The sequence below is a fragment of the Mesoplodon mirus genome (assembly GCF_964341445.2).
Source record: "Mesoplodon mirus genome assembly, chromosome: 14".
In the NCBI taxonomy this organism is placed as follows: domain Eukaryota; kingdom Metazoa; phylum Chordata; class Mammalia; order Artiodactyla; family Ziphiidae; genus Mesoplodon; species Mesoplodon mirus.
The window spans coordinates 82,419,987-82,436,347 of NC_138990.1; positions in this window are offsets into that span (position 1 = coordinate 82,419,987).

Genomic DNA, 16,361 nt, shown 5'->3' on the forward strand with positions numbered 1-16,361 from the left:
TATGGGGAGTAAGACAGGCATGTTGGTACCCCATGATACTTAGACATTTGGGAATGAGACAAAGAGGAAGCAAATAGAGACGTACATAAAGTAAGTGCAAAGTATATGTAGTATGTCCTCCTCGTGAAGGAAACAGTACGTTGAAATGAGAACTAATGGGCGGTTGGGTGGGAACCAGCTGAGGACATCATGGGCCTGGAAAGCTTTGCTAAGGAATGATACTTGAGCTGAGACTTGAAAATAAGTGATCAATTTGATGGACACAGTTTCTTCAGGACTTTCTTGGTTTTAAAGCTAAAAGTCCTGCATCCCTGGAATCCCTTTAGACCTGGGAAACCAGGATGGTTGCTCACCCTGCTTGAAGGATGAGAAAGAGCCAGCTTTACAAAGAGTAGGAAACAAGCACTCCAGGAAGAAGGAATCACAAGTACAAAGGCTCTGCTGTGGGAAAGAGCTTGGCATAGTCAGGGAAGAGTCAGTGCAGGGAGGAAGCTCAGAGAACAAGGTGAGGAGGAAGAGACAGCCAGGGACCGGATCACCAAGTGGAGGCTCTCGTAAAGAGTACTGATTTATTTGAGGTACAATGGGAAAATAGATATTGACAGGTTTTACTCAGGGAGTGATATGATTTGATACATTAATAAATCACTTCGGCTGCTATATGAATAGAAGGGGTCAAATTTAGAAGCAAAGTTGGGATGATATGACAGTAGCCCAGGTGAGCAGTGAAGTTGAAGAGAAGGGGACAAATGTGGGATGTATGGAGGCAGAATGGATATAATTTGCTGCAGGATGTCTCACAGGGTTCTGGCTTGAGCATCTGGTACCTGATTTGCTGCTAAAGGGAAAATTGGAGGAACAAGAGGTACTTTCGGCCTAAATCTCTACCCCATATATTGAATAGCTATATATGTCATAGACTATAGATTTTAGAACATGTAACTCCTTATAAAGGGCCCTCATTCCAGCATTTCAAATATGCTTTTTACATAAGTAGGAAGTTTAGAGGCACGTGAAGGAGTTCTTGTTCCTGAGTTTCTGATATAACCCAGTTAACATTTGTTTTTGGAGAAAAACACTGACTAAGACAGATGATCTGCTGAGCAGAGCCAGAGAGGTAAGCATAGAGACAGCTAGAAGGAAAAGAGTATGCAACGTTTCTGTTTGTGGTGTGGACCTCGCCACAGCTATGTTACTCCTAGACCCATAAATCCTGCCCACCATTATAGCTTGAGAGTTAAAAAAAAGAACAAAAGATTTAAAAATTACTGTGGACACAAGAGAAAACATTTAAAAAGAAAAACATGTGAGCAGAAATTTAAGTTAAAAGAATTTAAAAAAAGAACTATAAATAAGAGGTCTGAGCCCAGAATGAATCAGAAAATTAAAGTAATATATTTGGCTGAAATTTTTAAAAAATAAAAAGGAAAGATGAAATTGGACATAACTAAAAGTGAAGCACAAATTAAGGATAAAAATTAGGGCTAAATAAAAAAGAATATAAACAGGATAAAATATACACTATAAAGTAAAAAATAGACATGGTAAAAGGTAAAAATTCTAGATCCCAAGATTTAGAAGGGTAAAATCATGACAAAGCTAAAATAAGCTAAAGGATAAATACAGAGACCAAAAATAGAGAGGTGACAAAAGACCAAAGGAAGACATATACAGTATAAAATCGAAATGTTAAAACCTGTTAAAATCTAACTCCAAGTCCCCAAGTATTTGTGGAATGAAGGTCTGGAAAAGTAAGTTCCCGTTACTTAAAAAAAAAAAAAAAAAAAAAAAGCTGACAAGTGACATGAGTTACTCAGAGTGACCGACCTCTGGGCTGAAGTTAACTCCCGTGGGTTGGGGTCTCCAGCAGAGCATCTAGAAGGTCAAGATGGCCTGAATTGCCAGGGTCTGTGATTCCTCCAGTGCCTCTTTAATGCCAGCAGCTATTGGTCAACAGCAAGTAATCAGCCTGAAGTGTCACTACTAACTAGTGTTAGTAATATTTGTATTGCCCTAACTCTGCTCCTATTTATTACTGCACAGAAGTGTGTAATATAGAAAATACCAGAAGGACAATATTCCTTGAGTATCAGTGAATTGTTAATGACTCTGCAACTTCAGCTACAAAAGAGATATACTTGAGGTTGAGATTGGCGGGAAAGAGCTCAATCACTTGGAAGTTTTTTTTGTTTTATTTTTGGGGAGACAGTTTTTCTCTCTCCTCTTTATGAAACACTCAGCCAGCTAAGGTGAAGTTAAAAAAACAAAAAACAAAAACAAAATAGCCTCCTGGGACCCAGAATAGTCAAAACAATCTTTAAAAAGAACAAAGTTGGAGGACTCACACTTCCTGATTTCAATGCTTAGTACAAAGTTACAGTAATCAAGATAAGGCATAAGGGGCTTCTCTGGTGGTGCAGTGGTTGAGAATCTGCCTGCCAATGCAGGGGACACGGGTTTGAGCCCTGGTCTGGGAGAATCCCACATGCCGTGGAGCGTCTGGGCCCGTGAGCCACAACTACTGAGCCTGCACATCTGGAGCCTGTGCTCCGCAACAAGAGAGGCCACGACAGTGAGAGGTCCGCGCACCGCGATGAAGAGTGGCCCCCGCTTGCCACAACTAGAGATAGCTCTCGCACAGAAACGAAGACCCAACAAAGCAAAAATAAATTAATTAATTAAAAAAAAAAGGTGTTGGATGTTAAAAAAAAAAAAAGATAAGACATAAGGATAGATAGATCAGTGGAGAAGAATTGAAAGTCCAGAAATGAACCCATTCTTTTATGGTCATCTGATTTTCAACAAGGATGCCAAGACCACTCAATGGAGAAGAAACAGTTTTTTAACAAATGGTGCCCAGACAACCAGAGAGCGAGGTGCAAAAGAATGAAGTCCCCTAATTCATACTATACAGTTGCCTTGAACAACGAAGGGGTTAGGGGTGCCCCCTCTCCGCACAGCCCAAAATCCACACAAAACTTTATAGTCTGCCCTCTGTATTCCACATCCATGGATTTGACCAACTGTGGATCATGCAGTTCTATAGTGCATATTTAGTAAAAAAATTCGAGTATAAGTGGAGCCTTGCAGTTCAAGCCCATGTTGTTCAAGGGTCAACTGTATCAAGAAATTAACTCAAAATGAAATGTCCAGAATAGGCAAAGCTATAGAGACAGAAAGTAGCTTAGTAGTGGTTGAGCCAGAGCAGGAAGTTTGGGGAGATGGGACATGACTGCTAACCCTCAGAGCAGCTCCAGGAGGTGGATACTTGTGTAATTTTCATTTTATAGATGAAAATCAGAAGTATACACAACTTGCCCACATAGTTAAGAAGGGACAGTCTCAGGAATGAAAAACCTTCAAGGGTTGTTGGGAGGATACCTTCTCCATAGTAAGCACAGACTTTAGGGTAGCTATAAATATCTATGCATTAAATTTGAGTGGTGATTTTTGTATCACAAATACACTGTGCTTTAAGCAAGGTCAGGAAAGTAGTCATATTGAGTCAAAACTAAGTCATATTGAGATGAAATTCTACATCATACTTGGGCACATTTTGCTTTCCCTTTTGAGATGTGGATATTGTATACATAATAAAGTGTGTAATTCAGGAGATGAATTTCAGAACTTTCATGTGATAGGTGTGTTTTCAAATGAAATGGGCTCTTGCATGTGAATTTTGATTGCCTTGCTCAGCCCCTCAAGGTCCCTGGCTCACTCTATCTGCCCAAGTAAGTTTCAAAGGGAAAGAATAAAACATGATTCTAGAAGTGTTTTGACCTCTGGGTGAATTCCTTTTATAGTCTTTTCATATATGGGAGCGGAATTTATTCACAATGTTAGTAAAATGGTGAGAAATTTCTTTACACCTAAAGACTGCTAAACCATGAATGTTTAATTCTAAGCTCTTAGAGCCAACAACCTCAGAGCTTGCATTCATTACTTCAGTATAATATACTCACTACTACAGCTCAACCTCAAAGAGCTACAGAATCAGTGGAGGCACTGAACTGGAGATTTGGAGAACAAACCCATGGAAAATGAAATAATACCCCTATGGAAAAACATCTACACGGAATAATGACTTGGACTTTTTTTTTTTTTTTTTGACAAAAAAAAAAAAAGTTGGATTCAAATGTTCTTAATTGTGCCTTTCTAGATTAAGGTAGAAACCCTTTGGATGGTCAGGCCAGGAGTGGAGGATGGTCTAGGATGAGAATTCTCTTCATTGCAGTATTATGTTTCCTGACATCTTAACTTTCTAGCTGTAGAATCTGTTTGTCATTTTTGGATCGACAAATGTTCTCTTCCAGGAAAGACTCCACTCCACTCTCAGTCCATCCCTCTCATCCCTGGGATGGGCAGGACTAGTTTCAATTTTGTCATTTGCAACTAAAAGCGTTTGGACAAACTCTGATGTCTGAAATTTTCCAATCAGCAAACAGGGCTGAAATGAGCTCTTTGCTCTCTGACTCAAGTTCTTTGTCTGTCTAGGTTTCAATAGAAACATTGCTCCCTCTGCTGGCAGCCGGTTAGCATTGACCAGCTCTCAAGGATTGTGTGGCAGAAACAGTTTGAGTCAGACATAGGGTCAGGGTGTCTCTCCTCCATGTAAAAGCTGTTTGATACTATTCAAGTTACTTTGCTTTTATGAGCCTTGATTTTTGCATCTTTAAAATAGTCATGTTAAAAAGACTACCTTTCAAGACTGTTTTATGGGTAAATGGCCACATAAAAGGTACTTAATAAATAAAAGGTATTATTAAGACAGTTTTGGAGAAGAAAGCCAGCTTGTTCAGCAAGTTTTTCAAAGTTGTAATATATGATCTTCAATACTGTTGGTTTTCTGGATCTGAGAAAACATACATGTGTTATGTCAACCTAAGAAGCTATTCTTAGAGTGTATAGGATATTAACATAACATGTGTAAAGTTCTTAAAAATTCTCAAGTGAGAAATGCATAACTTAAATTATAGATGCCCCAAAGTCCTTTAATAAAATACAGTATGAATTCCTAATGAGAGTATTAGATGAAATAGAAATTAATGGATATTCCCCCAACATGATTATACATATTATATATGTATGACATATATATATGATAGAGAGAGGGAATGTTAAGATGGAGAAATGCTGGAAGCATTCCTACTAAGGTAAGGAACAAGGCAGAGATGTTCACTGTTTAACAACATACTGGATGCATTAGTCAGTGTACTCCTTAAAGGGAAAAAAATATATAAATATCAGAAAAAAAGGAAAATTCCATTTGCAAGTGATATGATAATACATCAGGAAAACCCAATACTAATATGAACAAAAGAATTCAGTAAGTTAGCAGGCTACAAAACTAACGTACAAAAATTAATAGTGTGTGTGCGTTTGTGTGTGTGTGTGTGTTTGTAATGGTAACCAATTAGAAGATAAAATAAGAGAAAATCCCATTTACAATAACAGCATAGAAGATAAAAATACTTGAAAAATAAACTTAAAAAGAAATGTCTAGGAAAAATGTAAAACATTCCTGAAAGACGAATTCCTTGGCCTTGGATAAGATAACTTGACATCAAAAAGATGTAACTTACCCCTAATTTAACACTACTTCCATAAAATTTCAACAAGTGTTTTTCTAGAAACTAGACAAATTGATTCTAAATTTGCATGGAAAAATGAACACACATATATAGGAAAATCTGTGGGAAAAAAGGGTCAGTGAGGAGAGAGAACCCTGTTAAATACAAATACACTATAAATCCTCTATAACTAAAACAATATGGCATGAATAGATGGATAGATCAGGAACATAACTGAAAATTCAGAAATAGAACCAAGTAAACTTTATTAATGAGTAAAGTGGCATCTCAAATCACTGGGTTAAAGACAGACTTGATAAAAATGCTGTTAGGACAACTGCACAGCTATTTCAAAAAAAAAATTGGGATCCATAACATACTTCGTATTTCATACTTCAAATGAAAAAATAAGCCAAAAATGCACTAGGAAAAAACCCCAAGTTACTTTATTCATAGTCTTGCTGTGGGGGGAAACTTTTAAAATACACTCATCATCCAGATGCAATAGTAGAAAACATCAACAAAATTGACTATGTTAATAAAAAGAAGTTTTATGGAAAAAGCACTATAAGCAAAATCAAAAGACAAGTGACAAACTGGGAGAAATATAGCTGCAACATATACCACAGATAAAGAGCTAACTTTCCCTATTTACAAAGCACTCAGAAGCCGAGAAAAGCAAAGATTCAGACACACCAAAAATATAAGCACCTTTAAACATATGAACTTTTTTTTGACAAGAGAAATGCAAATCAAATCTACAGTGAGAAAGTTCTTTCAACTTTACTGTATGTTTGAAAAAGTTCATAATAAATCATTGCAAAAAGCTACATGAAGATATCATTTCTTACTAACAGATTGACGAGCGTCAAAAGCTTGAAATCATATTTTTCTGTGATCAATTGAGTGAAATTTGGATCTGAGCTGGGCGTATTAGATGATATATTATTGTATGAAAGTTAAACTTCTTGGGTGTGATTATGGGGCTGTGGTTTTGTAGGAGTGTGTATGTGTGTGTTCTGAGGAAAAACATACTGTAGTATTTATGGGTAAAATATGAGGCCTGAAAACCTACTTTCAGCTCAACGGAAGTGGTATGTATTTTTATCATAGACCAGTTCTATATCAGGGACATTTGGCAACATTTGGAGACAGTTTTGTGTCACTACTTGGGAAGGGGTACTCTAGGCATCTAATGAGTAGAGGCCAGGGATGCTGTTAAACATCATACAAAGTACAGGACAGCCCCCTAAAGAACCCATAATGTCAATAGTGCCAAGGTTTTGAAACCTGGTATAGATAAACAGATGTAGCTAAAGTTAATGACTGGATAATCTAGGTGATTGTACCATTATCTTATTCTTTCAACTCTCTGTATGTTTGAATTTTTTCAACAAAACATTTAGGGAAAAGATAAATTTAATAAATATATAATAAAAGAAGTCTAGGAGAGAAAAAAGAAGCTGAACTGATTAAAACAATTGGCCACACGTGGGAAAACAATGGTAAAAATTCTTTTATTATTATTATTCTTATGAGAATAAAGAAAAGACAGAAAATTCTGCCTAATCTACTTATTGGCAACAAAAACCACAAGACACCACATTAAGTTGAGAAAATTTCAAATGTGATTTTTAGAAAACTTCTTTTATGAGTTTATGTAAATATTTTCTCCCAGGCTTTCACTGATGATCAAACAGATAATTTTGTCCTATTAAAACTAAATCAAAACAAGCAGATTGGGAAACCAGCAGTCGGTTTCTTCTCTACATGGCTCAGAAGACCCATAGCTGAAAAACAGGCCTTAGAAAATGGATATTAAAAAAATTTTCCTTGACAAGTTAATGTTTATGGTAACACAGCATAATTGGTGTGGTTTGCAAACCTCTGGTTTTATCTTATTTTACCATCCATTCTGCCCGACTGTCAGGGACTAGGGAGGTGTTGGAAAATGCGAAATGGGTTTATTTAAAAAGTGGGTTTATTTATAGTAGGGCTGAATACAAAAATGCTGAGCTTTAATCAGACCTGACTTGCATCCTTCGTTTGTACTATGACCTTCTTTGGTCTCCTTTCAGTCTCTGTTGTTCTTAATCTTTCTTCCTTTTCCCGAATTGTTTTATTGTGTAGAGTAATAATAGAATGAGTTGATTTTTTGGTAACACTTTGCACTGTACTATCCACTCCCAGTGAGTCCTTTTTCTCTGCTGCCCTCCACCTGTGAAGACAGGCCTCCAGAGCTTTGTGGGGAGAGTGGATTTGGCTAAGAACAAAGGAGTCAGAGCTGCTCTGAATTTCAAAAGACTAAAAGAAAAAAGAAAAAAAAGCACAGAGGAAACAAAGGTTTTCATAGTCTGGCTTTCAATGCAAAGACCCAGGCACTTGAGAAGGGTGCTCTGAATTCCAAAAGATTCACTTTAAATAAATCTAGAACAGCATTTACTAAATGAACTACCATAAAATAGGAAGGATGCAAGATACAACTGAAGTTCAGCATTCCCACTCAAAAAGCGATTGAGATGTTTGCCAGAAGAAAATCGGAGAAGACTACAGGATGTCTATATGGGGCGCCTCTGAGAGTCCGGCTCCTACATTCCCTGAGAGTGGAACCCCCAACCCCAGACATGTTTGAGGGGTTTCACGGCAGAACATTCTATATTCCTCCAAAAACCTGGGAGAACGCCTGTGTCCTATAACAGCATGAGGCCGCAGCGGGGGAGTGGAAAGGGGCATGCTGCGGATGCTTAGGCAGAGTGGGCCTGAGAAAAGGCTGGGTTACCTTACAGGGTCATGGCTTCGTCAGCAACCATTTTGTGTTCATGGAGGGGTGTGGAGTTGGGAGGGGGGCTGGGACACGCTGTGAGACCTAACCCTGCCTATTAAACGTTCTCCAGTCATTACCAGGTTAACTCAGGCTCAGCACCTTACTCCGTCTTTCAGGGTTAGGGTTGCCAGGGAAAAAGCAGATGCCTAGTTAAATTTGGATTTCAGATAAAAAAATGAACAATTTATGTTTTAGTGTAAGTATATCCTATTCAATATAGTAAAATGATTTGTTGTTTATCTAAAATAAAAATTTAACTGGGCACCTTGTGTTTTTATTTGCTAAATCTGGCAATCCTATTTGGAGTTCCTCTTTCCTTTTTCCTTTCTCCTTCCCCTTTCCTGGCATCCAGGCAGAGCAGGAAGTTTGAGTAACAGCGTCAAGGGCAAAGTCTGTGGTTGCCCTAAAACCTACGTGAGGCCTTCACTTCTAACAGCCTCCTGAAAGGCCTCTTTCCTTGTGGGCAGTCGCTTTTCCTCACACTGTATCCTTTCTCCCTGTAATTCGCAGTCTCTTCTCTGGGAGCGACCAGGGCTCAGGGCATGGGTGTCCTCCCACGGCTGCCTCTGGCCCACTGCAAATCTTACTGCGTTGATGGTGCTGTAAGAACTCGGTGGCATTCTCTATTTGGGCCCTGGTTTTGGTTGTCAATCCCAGGGTTCTACTTTGGGGTCCTTTTGCCTTATTTTTCAGCTACTTCTATAGCCCTCTCAGGGAGCATGGGATCCTTTTCAATGGTCTCCTGCATGTCCCACTGACCTGAGGAAACTTGAGGGTTACTTCTCTCTCTCCATTGCTTCTGGAAGTCCAATTATAAATATACTAAAGTTTTGTATTCTGACTCATAATCTCTAAATTCTTTTTTTTTTTGCGGTATGCGGGCCTCTCACTGTTGTGGCCTCTCCCGTTGTGGAGCACAGGCTCCGGATGCGCAGGCTCAGCGGCCATGGCTCACGGGCCTAGCTGCTCCGCGGCATGTGGGATCTTCCCGGACCGGGGCACGAACCCGTGTCCCCTGCATTGACAGGCAGACTCTCAACCACTGCGCCACCAGGGAAGCCCCTCTAAATCCTTTTTTAAAAAATAATTTTTCTCTCTGGGCTTTGGCTCAAAACATTTTTCTAATGTTCTATTTCTCAGTTCACAAATGTCTTTTTTCTGCAGTGTTCTAATCTGCCATTAAACCAACATATTGAGTTTTCCTTTCTGCTGTTGTACTTTTTAGTTCTAGAATTTCCATTTAGTTCTTTTTTATTCTAGAATTTTCTGGTAAAAATTTTCATTGTTATCTCTTTTCTTCCATTTACTTGGACTTATTAAACATAGTTATTGTGAAGTCCTTGTTGGCAAACTCCACTAATTCCCTTTGACTTGGGTCCTTTCTCTTGACTTTCCATCATTTAATTCTGTCTTTTAGTATGCCTGGTAACTTTTTATTGTATGTAGACATTGTATATTATAACCTATAGAGGCTCCAAGTGATGTTATCTTCCTCTAAAGAGGAAGTGTCTTCTGCTAGGCCCAGGGGTTTGCTCATTTTAATCAAATTAGAGATTTAGCTGAATTGAGGCTGGAGACTTTTTTGTGGAGCCCTCCAGGGGTTTAAACTGAGAACCTGGATGTTCACCTGGGCCCCTCTGTCGGGTGGACCCCAACTCTAATTAGTTTTCTTGGCAGTGTGAGACCGTGTGAAAACTCTGCTCTGTTTCTCAGAGGCTCTCTGCTTAGCTTCTTAACCTCCAATTCTGCAGAGCTTCAGAGTTTGGCAAATGTCTTAAGACATAGCTCTCTGCCTCTCCCTTCTGGTTGAGCCTTCAAGTCTCCAATTTTGTCTCTTCAGTCCTCTTGAGACCACCCATAGCTCTGCTAGATTCCCTGCCTCCCCTGCCAAGGTCCTCTATCTTAACAAAAGCCAGATTCTCAGTTTTTTTGCATCACACCTGGAATTGCCAAATGTTTTCAGGGAAAAGAAAACTGCAGAATATCAACTTACCTCTCCAGGTCCATCCTTCTCCAGAATCTTGGTCCCTCTGGCTCTGGTTGCTTTGGCAGCTCTCCATTGCCTTTCTGTTGATGTTTTCTGTTTTATGTCTTTTCTACTTATCTGAGGCAGTAGCATTGCTCTTATATATCATTATTATATTTTTTGTGTTTTTTCTATCAACTGCTGACAGAGGTGTGATAAAATGTCCTACTGTGATTATGGATTCTTCTACTTGTTCTTGTAGTTAATTTTTATTTCTATATTTTCATGCTGTATTATTAAATTCATACAAATAGAAAAGACTTAATCTTCATGGTGAATTGTGTTTTTTATAATTGTATAGTTTTGTAAAAAATACTCCAGTTATATATTTTTCCTTAAAGTTTAATTTGTCTGATATTAGATACATCTTTTTTCTTTTGTCAGTGTTTGCATAGCATATAGTTTTCCATCCTTCTACTTAACACTTTTTTATATCCTTAAGTTTTGATGTGTCTCTTGTAAAATGCATATAGTTGAAAACAAGTCCCCCTAAAACTGAGTTCCTCTGCTAAGTTTATGATTAACCTCTCTATACAAAACTTTACTCTCTTTCTTGCCCCACACCTGTTCCCCTCAAGATTGAGGAGTACCAAAGAAAAGGGGAATGGAACTGAGCAGGACACTTTGGGGCCCTCCTGGGTACAAAAGCCCCTCTGTGTCCCCTGTTTCTTGTTTGTAGAAAAAAACTTTAGTCTCCTAGGCCTTCCCTGAGTTCCAAAGAGCAGGCACAGGCAGTTACTAATTAGGGAAGTGAGGGAATGCAGAAACAAAGGAAAAGCAGTTAAACAAGAAAAGCAATGACAATAATTCAGCAATAAAACAGAGTCCTAGTTCCTTCTCAAAGGATATGATAGATATCATAATCTATCAGATATCAGATATCATAATCTATCAGATATTGTAGATATCTAGATACCTACAAAATCTGATAGACATGGATATCTTTAAGTTGTTCTTCAGGAACTAAGGCTCCCCTCCCTCACTCAGGTGGAGGATGGTACTCCAGAGTGGTTGGAACCAGAAAGTTGATGATTAAGATTTCTGAAAACCACCCTGTTACCCCACCACAAACGAATCAGAAGAAATTCAAGCATCCTGAAACCCTCAACCCCAAATGTTGCCTTTAAAAATGCTTCCCAGAAAGCCATCAGGGAGTTTGGGTCTTTTGAGCATGAGCTGCCTGTACTCCTTGCTTGGCACCTGAAATAAATGCTGTATTTTCTTTCACCACAACCTGGTGTCAGTAAATTGGCTTTGCTGTGCATCAGGCAAGCAGACCCAAGTTCAGTTTGGTAACACAGTTTAAAAAAAAATCCAGTTTAATATCTTTGTCTTTCCATTGCAGATTTTATTATTACCTTATACTTGGCATTCATTGAGATTTGTCCACATATTTACCACTTTTCTTGCTTTCTATTCGTTCCTGTATTCCAACCAGATTAAATCTGGGAACATATTCTTTTTACCTTTTCAATATATACTTTAGTTCAAGTCCATTCATGAAGAATTCTCCCAGTTTTTGTTTTCCTGAGCATGTCTTTGCTTCACTTTTCTTCTTGTAAAGTATTTCCTCTGGGTACGGAATTCTCAGTTGGTACTTTTCTTCTTTGGAAAGCTTTTTGAAGATAACAACCTTTTGTTCTTGTTAAGAAGAAATCATTCAATTATTGTTTATCCAATGGTAGTTTGTCCTTTTTCTTTGACTGCTTTCATTTTTCTCTGTCTTTACTTTTCAGCATATTTAGCTTAAGAGGGGGTATATATTTTATTTAGCATGTTTGCAGACTGTATGGCTTCTTGAATCTGTGACTTAAGGTCTTTCAAAAATTTGGGGAAGTTCTTAGCTGTCATTTCTTCAAAATTGCTTCTACCTCATTCTATCTCTCCTTGCCTTTTTGAACTCTAATTACACATGTATAGAGCTTCTCACTTCATTGTAAATGTTTTTCCACTATTCTCTTTTCTGTATTTTTCATCCTTTTTTTTCTCTTTGCCTCATTCTGGATATTTTCTTTGTACTTATCTTCAGATTCATGAACACTTTCTCCTCTCTTAGCTGTGCTTAATCTGCTGTTAAATCCACCTATTGCTTTGTTAGCATGTCATTTTACTTTTTACTTGTATAATTCCCATTTGGCTCTTTTTATTATTTTTATTTCTCTGATGAAATTCTCAACTTGCTTTTTATGTCATTGGTTACCTCAAGCTTTGTTATTTTGGAGACTGCATCTGATAATTCCAACTGTGGGTCTTTTCCATTGTGTTTTTCTCTTTGATTTTATTCATTATAATGTCTCCTCGTGTGTGTGTGTGTGTGTGTGTGTGTGTGTGTATGCACATCAGACACTGATTTTTTTAAATGCTTGTAGAGATAATATAAAGCCTAAAATGTTGATATGTTTCTCCAGGGAGGACTTTTTTTTTTTTTTTTTTTTTTTGCTTCTGCCAGGTGTCTAGGGCATTATTCTTCTGGGATCCTCTCATTCCAGTTTCAGAGGTTGAGATGTTTTGAAGGTGCATGGTTTTCCTGTGAGGTATTATGTACTTCCAGGTCACTTCCATTCCTAGGATGCTGTCCTTCTGGGTCCCAAACCACAAGAAGGTAGATTACTAAGGAGAGGGGTTACTGGTTCCCTTTCTCTTAGTGAATCCTAGATTTTGCTCATTGTCCTTGTAGCCTTGCAGGCTTTCAAAATCTATTTAATCTCTCAGCTGCTCCTGCAGAAATTGGCAAATGCTTCATGGCAAGATTAACCTCAATGATTGACTTACCTCTTTGGTTCTCTTTCTTTCCCCAGAAACTGGTTCAATATTTCTTTTCTATCTTATTAGCTCTGGGATGCCTTCAAATAGATTAATTTCCCCCCCAGGTTTTCAAGTTGTCCTGAGTAGGATATCTTGTCAGAATTATCTGTTCTGCCATTAGTAGAAATGCAAGTTCTATGTACTTAATATTAATTTCCCTTAGATTCTCTTTATACTTGTAATGGGAGATGTTTCATGTTAGTCTTAGTCTGTCATGTTGTCTCAACATAAGAACAAAGTGCTGAATTTATAAATGCCACTTTACTCTAGTGGTTAAAAGCTTGGTCTCTGAAATAAAAGAGATTTGTGTTTAAATAGGTTTTCATTTTCTTTTTATATTTATGTTTTAGATTACCCGGCAAAGAACTTGGTGATGATTTCCTATGCTCTTTAAAAATCTAAAAATTAATTGTGAAGATGAAATTATAAAGTATTTAGCATAGGGCAGCCATGGGGGAATAATCTAGAAACACGTTGTTGAAAAAAGAAATCTTAGCTCCAGGGAAAAAATAACCCTTTAAATAGAGAGATTTGGTGATTATCACCTCAAGCAAATGATCAGATTACCCTCTCACATTGTAAAGTGATTGGACATTTTGTGCTTCTTAATGTAGTACAATAAGAAGTAATAAGAAGTATATTACATCACCTATGTAGTCTAATTGCTGAATGTGTTTTACCTGAATCAGATCATAAAGGGACAATAAGACAAATCAATTACAGAACATTCTATAAGATAACCAGCCTGAATTATTAAAAAAAAAACAAACAAGTCAATATCCTGAAAAAACAAAATCAAAGGGCAGGGAGATGCTTCTGGTTAAAAGAGATTAAAGGAACATAAAAAATGATATGCATATGTAAACCTTGTCTGGATCTTGAATTGGGGAAAAAAAATCTATAAAAGATATTTGTGGAACCATTGGGTAAATTTAAATAGGGATTGCAAATTAGATGATATTATTGAATTAATATTAAAAAAAATAGATGTGCTGGGCTTCCCTGGTGGTGCAGTGGTTGAGAGTCCGCCTGCCGATGCAGGGGACACGGGTTTGTGTCCCGGTCTGGGAGGATCCCACATGCCGTGGAGCGGGTGGGCCCAGGAGCCATGGCCACTGAGCCTGCGCATCTGGAGCCTGTGCTCCACAACGGGAGAGGCCACAGTAGTGAGAGGCCCGCGTACTGCAAAAAAAAAATAGATGTGCTAATGAAATTGTACTTAGGAGACTGTACTTATTCTTAGGAGATGCATGCTGAAGTATTTAGGAGTGAAGTATCATGTCTACAACTTATTTTCAAATGTTTCAGCAAAAATAAATAATAAAATTGATGTGGAAACGTTAACAACTGGTATATCTAGGTGAAGATATACATGTTAGAGTTTTTTTTTTTTTTTTTGCGGTATGTGGGCCTCTCACTGTTGTGGCCTCTCCCATTGTGGAGCACAGGCTCCGGACGCGCAGGCTCAGCGGCCATGGCTCACGGGCCCAGCCGCTCCGCGGCATGTGGGATCCTCCCGGACAGGGGCATGAACCCGCGTCCCCCGCGTTGGCAGGCGGACTCCCAACCACTGCACCACCAGGGAAGCCCACATGTAAGAGTTTTTTGATGTATCTGTGGGGAGGAAGGTGATCTCTTCGTCTTACTCTTCCACCGTCTTGAAGCTCCTCCCATGTAAGAGTTTTTTGTCATGTATTATTACTTTTCTGTGGGTTTGAAATTTTTCAAAATAAAAAGTTGAAGGAACATTTTTGGCTCTTTCATTTGAGTTACTTGTTCTCAGATTAGTTTTTATTTGTTCAAAATAAAAATTTAATGAGCACCTACTATGTATTACTCTTATAGGTGCTGAGGAGTGGGGTTGAACTAGACAGATAAGATCATTCTCTAATTTTCAGTTCCCTCATGCATAAAATGGATATAGAGTTAGAGTACCCCCCACATAAGCACAATGCTTGGGGCAGAGTAGGCATTCAATAAATGTTGGCTATTGTAATTAATCAACTTTGTCCACTGTTGACCTAATTTCATCCATTTGATGGTTTTTTCTTTCAACTCTACTTTAAATAAAAATGTGTGATCTTCCATCTTATATATACTTCCCAAGCCATTTCCTAGTGTTACTACTCATCTTATTTTTGTTAATATTATTAGGGCACTGGAAGTTTTAGAGAGAAGATATCATGTAAAGTCAAAGCAAAGATGAAATTAAAGTGGTTAGGGGTATATTTTTCAAATTAGGCTTCTATACATGACTATTGTAAGGTCTAAAGTTTATATTCCCATAGATTTTATTAATGATTATCCTGGTTTAAGACTGGGTTATAAACTAGAAGCAACTAAGGAAAGGTTTCTAAAAACAAACAAATGAACAAAGAAACTAGGTCTTGAGCTGATCAAACATTATACAACATTGGAAATTCTTTAATCCTCTATCCCCAATAACCTTGCCTCTTTTTACAAACTGTGTATATGTAACATGTTATTTATCTGAGTGAAAGCACTCCTTCCTTTCATTCTACTCCACACACACATGTCCTCAGATGCTAATGGCTTGGTCTGATAAATGTACAATTCATTCTAAGCCCATTCTGTAAATTTGTCATTAAGTTCCAAAACTTTCCTTTCAGTGTAGACTGTGATCATAGTTTATAACTTATTATATACAGAGAATTATTTTAGTGGTATAATACTAAAACAAAAACCAAACTGAAGAGTATTCATATAACAAAATAATACTTAAGACTGATTGGGGTGACCCAATAATTAAAAATAGGTGAAACTTTTGGGTGAAGTTTATTTGCAAGTGTTTATTCAAAGAATTTAAAAAAATATTTAAACTTTTCCTATTTTTCTCTTACAGCTTTTCAGAAAACAAGAATAATTCTTCATATATTAGCATTAATATTAAGCATCCCATATATCTTACGGGTTGTACATTGCATTTCAATACAATCGTATCCACTATCAATATGTTAAATTATTTTTATTTTACATTTTGGGTAGGATTAAAATAAATAATATAGAAATAATTTAACAAATCTTTATGGAACTATGTTCCAGGTTTGGGAACACAAAAATAAATAAATGGACCTTGCTATTAAGAAGCTTACAGCCTAAAAGGGGAGATAGACAA